This window comes from Euphorbia lathyris, chromosome 3 (assembly GCF_963576675.1).
Source record: "Euphorbia lathyris chromosome 3, ddEupLath1.1, whole genome shotgun sequence".
Lineage (NCBI taxonomy): Eukaryota > Viridiplantae > Streptophyta > Magnoliopsida > Malpighiales > Euphorbiaceae > Euphorbia > Euphorbia lathyris.
The window spans coordinates 97328184-97333216 of NC_088912.1; the positions used below are offsets into that span (position 1 = coordinate 97328184).

General features: G+C 33.9%; 1 long non-coding RNA gene across 1 annotated transcript; it reads right to left on the minus strand.

Moving 5' to 3' along the window:
- Positions 1–772: 772 nt before the first annotated feature.
- LOC136224685 (uncharacterized) lies at positions 773–4801 on the minus strand. Its single transcript, XR_010686557.1, has 2 exons — positions 4538–4801; positions 773–1071 (listed from the first exon to the last, which is right to left on the minus strand). It is a non-coding gene; the product is annotated as an uncharacterized lncRNA (long non-coding RNA).
- Positions 4802–5033: the final 232 nt, after the last annotated feature.

Sequence of the window (5033 nt, forward strand, 5' to 3'; positions counted from 1 at the left end):
AGTACCACTTGAATACTGTATTAAGATTGAAATAACATAAATTTTAGGCCCAATCTTGGTCTACTTTGGTTTTTGCTGCACCCGTTTCGATCTTCCTTGTAAGCCCAATCTTCGTTAAAAAGAAACAGGTGGAAATGCAATTTAAAGCTTTCCGTCTGTTTATTTTTTTTAATAAAAAAATCCAGACCAAAACGACGTAGTTTTGATCTGATTCTATTTTTAAAAAAAAAATAGATGGAAAGGGCTAAAATGCTCTTTCCACCTTCGCCTCTTCTTTTTCTTTTTATTAATAAAGATAGGCAAATTGTTATTTTACTCCCCAATAAAAGAGAAAATTTTCAAAATTATATCTTAATCATTTTTTATTTTCACTCAACTTTATTCAATTTTTATTTTATTTCTAGATTTAGTTTTATGATTTATATGGAAAATGCTAAATTGGGAGTTTTTTTTCTTTATGTGATTTCTAATTTACAATTTTATTTGAAGATTATTAATATGTTGTTTTTGCTTAAAAATTCTTTAATAATTCTAATTAATTTGAGATTTCTAATTTACTTTAATTTTGGTTGTTTGTTTTTATTTTATTTAGGAACAAAATACATAATTTTTTTTGAAACGCACATGCGATTAGTATAGAATAACAAACAAAATGTGTATATTATATACTGATGGCTAAAATTGACACAACTTGCCAACGCTAAGGGTAAAATTGCTCTTCTCTGTCAACATTAGCGGTAAAATTGTACCATTTTATACGTTAGAAGTAAAATTTCTCCTGAATGTAAACGTTAGAGTATTTTTGAACCATATCTTTTTTATAAATACATTGAAGTAGCGTTAAAAAAATTTCGTCCACAGTCTAGCCCCTCCGACCTTTAGCTCCTGGCTCCGCCACTGCTTCAGGTGCCACTAAAATCGGAGGTAAACTTTCATTTAGTTCGCACATCAACAATAGCACCAATCACCGGGTAAACTTTACCTGAATGCTTTTGTTACAAGAAGATAGTGCATGTTTTCCAAGAAGGTACTGAGTACAAGAATTCTTCCCTCAACTCCATATTCAATAAACTGGCAGGAAGAATATAGAAAATAAATAAACCCTAACTGCTAACGGAAGCTCAAAACAAAAGTGACCATATGTCAATAATTCATGTTTAGATACATGTGTAGATTAAGGTCCTGAACAATTTTTAGATTGTCATGCTCTTTAGATGCTTTTCTTGACATGGGTAAGGTGCAATGTACATGACAAAATGCATTAAGGAGAGTCGAGCTAAAAACAAGACTACCCTGACCTTATAATGACAATTTGAGAGCTTCAAGACATAAGATGATAGAGAGAAAACCATTCACATAGTATCATTATCAGTAGAACATTACTAGAAGAGAAAATGGCATAAACAGAGAGCTCAAAAAGAACAGAAAAAAAGGGTAAAGAAACCAACAAACAACAGGAAAACCTGAAAGTTAAATGGAGGTCATGATATCCAAAAATCAAAAAGGCATCAAAGAAACATGTGGCAAAAGAGTGAAAGGTTAGGGTTTACTGAAATGAACATAGTGACCAATACTGAATGATCAATTGATGAATTAAAGGCAGGAAAGTAGTCAGACAGTAACATGAAGGGGATAAATATCAAAATTCCCGGAGCACAGAGTCGAAGTCAATGTTGGCTTCGCTCAAGCTCTGGAGCAAGAACCGAATTCAACAACGTTGATGAGGGGAAAAAAGAGAGTAGGAGATCAGGGTTAATGCGGAGAGGGAGACTACAGTGGGTTTCGTGGTGAGGGGGGGTTTTGAAGATTGCGGGTTAGCACTGAGAATCGCGAGAGAGAAGAAGGGTTTGGATATGCATTCTTCTCTCTTAACTTGGGTTTTTTAAAATGAAAAAAAAAAAATTAGACATATTTCGTTTAAATCCAACATAGTTTGAATTATTTTAAGTGAAAGTGCAGAAATTGTGTATATCTAAATTAAAAGTGTATAAAAATAAATACATTATAATGGTTACTTTGTTTTAATTAACCAATAGTGCATTAGGACATCTGTTAATGTAAAACAATGAAGGAAAAAAATTAACCTTTTAGCATTTCAAAAAGACCGACTTAAAGCTATGAAGATAGATTTGCAGCTTGAAGTGGCTGAAAAAGGAGAGAAAATGAAGCTTAATAGTGCTATTAACCAATGGATTCACAAGGCGGAGGGAAAGATCAGAGAGGTTGAATAACTTCTATTACTCACGTAGAAAGAAATAGGGTGATTTTGCTATTTTAGGATCTTTTCAACCGGATGTTGTGGCAGCACTTACTGATTTGGTAAGAATGTGGCCAAATGACTACAGGAAGTTAAATATTTGATGGAGACAAATGGTTTTGATACGTCGGTTAGGAAGTTAGTGGATGAATCACCAAGAATAATTTTCAGTCACGTATCGCTAGAGCTTTCCTTAGAAACCAAAGTGAATCATTTTTTCAATATGGGTCTGATCATCTTCAACTAGCGAAGGTGCTAAAGAAGAAAAAGATCAGGTAGGGAAAGTAATCACATCAATTAGTGATTCCAATTGAGTTTGTAAAAGATGCTACCAACTGAGTTTGGTAGCACTAATTGACGTGATTACTTCCTCTACCTGGTCTTATTTTTCTTCTTTACCACCTCCGCTAGTTGAAGATGATTAGGCCCAAACTAAGAAGACGAGTCACTCTGATTTCCAAGGGAAGCTTCCGCAACACGTGCCTGAAAATTATGGCTTAGTGATTCATCCATAATGTCCTGACCGACATATCAAAACCACCTATCTAACTCAAATACTTAACTTCCTTTAGTCATTTGGCCACATTTTTACCAAATCAGTAAGTGCTGCCACAACATCCAGTTGGAAAGATCCCAAAATAGCAAAATCGTCCCATTTTTTTCTCCTTGAGTAATAGAAGTTATTCAACCTCTCTGATCTTACCCTCCGCCTTGTGAATCCATTGGTCAATAGCACTACTATGCTTCATTTTGTCTCTTTTTTCAGCCACTTCGCACTGCAAGTCTATCTTCAGACTTAAGTTGGTCTTTTTGAAATTCTAGGTTGACAACCTTCTCTTCTAGTGTTTTCTTAGTATCCACTCGGAAAAATACGACCCAAGAAATCATTAAACTCCATTCCAAACAGAAGAAACAAGAATCAATCTGCCATTTTTAATCCTTAAAAAAAGAAAAGGAAACCAATTGGTATCGCGTATACACAGTACCAATCCCCTGCACGACCATGTATATGCAGTACACACTAGACAAAATTTGAAAACTGAATTTGGACCCTAAATCTGAACTTAATCGGATTTGTTGGTCTTATTACAGACCCAAATCTAACGATTTCCCCCTTGTTAACTCTATAAATAGAGTTACTTAAAGAGTTCTTTGCATTCTTTGTTATTTTCAGACTTTAATTAAGTCTTTTAGACTTAATTCAAGGTTAGATTTCAGATTAGGAAATCTAATTGATTGATTTAGGTCCACCTAGACACATTTGTCATCTAGAAATCATAGGTTTAATTGAATTAAATTGAGTCGTCCCTCGTGCCTTTTGTCGTTCGACGATCATGGCAATGCCACAACCCGAGGTAAAACTTGTTTTCTGAGTGGAATCATATCTTTTATGTTCACTTTCTACAATAATGGAAGGGCAGAAAAATGGCATAACCAGAGAGCTCTTACAAACATATGCAACTCCTATAATATACATTAGAGCTACTACATGTAAATAGCATTATAGGACAAAATATAGATGGAGAGTTGCCAAACTCATTCCATATAATCAAGCACCTGACAAAAGCAATCTTTAAGTGATAATCGTGGATAATAGTCAAGATTGGGCCTTATAAGATTGGATCCAATTCCATATTACTCCATTTTACCATCTGCTTATCATTCCTTAGCATTAAAGAAACTCAAAAATCTACATTTTAACTTGGACAAGAATCTGGCTATTTTTAGTTTTCTCCTCTAACATCCAAACCAAAAGAGCAATCAAAACTCAAAAAGAACAAAAAGGTAAAGAAACTGACAAACAACAGGAAAACCTGAAAGCTAAATGGATGATATCCAGTGGCTAATACTGGATTGTTCGGTTGAGGTTGCAAAAAAATTTCTCAAAATTAATAGATCAAAAAATTTAAAAATTTGGATTAGACAAAATAATTTTGAATTTTGAATTTAAGAAGAGCCTTTAATTGATTAAAAAATTAGAATTTTGGTTTTAGAAATGCTAACAGTTAGGCTAAAAAATTAGAATTTTGGATTTAAAAACCCTAATACTACCGTAGTCAATTTTGAGATTCTAATTCAGCAGCTAATCATAGTGGACCGGAACTACCACAGTCTCAAATTTTAGAGACAGATAGCCGAAACTACTATGTATCAAACAATCCATGTGGCAAAAGAATGAAAAGTTAGGGTTTACTGAAATTAACATAGTGACCGATGGTGAATGATCAATTGATGAATTAAAGGCAGGAGAGTAGTTAGAAAGTAACACGAAGAGGATACCCATTAAAATTCCCGCAGAACGGAGTCGACGTCAACGTTGGCTTCGCTCAAGCTCCGGAGCAGGAACCGAATTCAAGAATGTTTATGATAAGTTAATCATAGGAACCACGGAGGTATAAAAGAGAAATTAGGAGATTAGGGCTAGTGCGGAGAGGAGGGGGTTTTGAAGGTTGCGAGTTAGTTAGCCATGGGAATCGTCGACAGAGAGCCACAGAGAGCGATAGCAGTGGCTTATATATATCCAATTGATTGATTTAGGCTAAATCTTTTTTTTTTTTTTTGGTAAGAATTGATTTAGGCTAAATCTAATTAATTGATTGATAGCCTTCCTTTTTTATTTAACATAAATTGATTTAGCCTTCCTTTTTTTATTGACTTTCTCTTTTTTTTTTTTTTTTTTTTGTTTGAAGGGGTTAAGGTAAGTACTTCAAATGTTTTGGGTCTAGAGCAATTTTAATTATAAGTAAAGGCTATAATGGTACAAGTGTATCTCTGT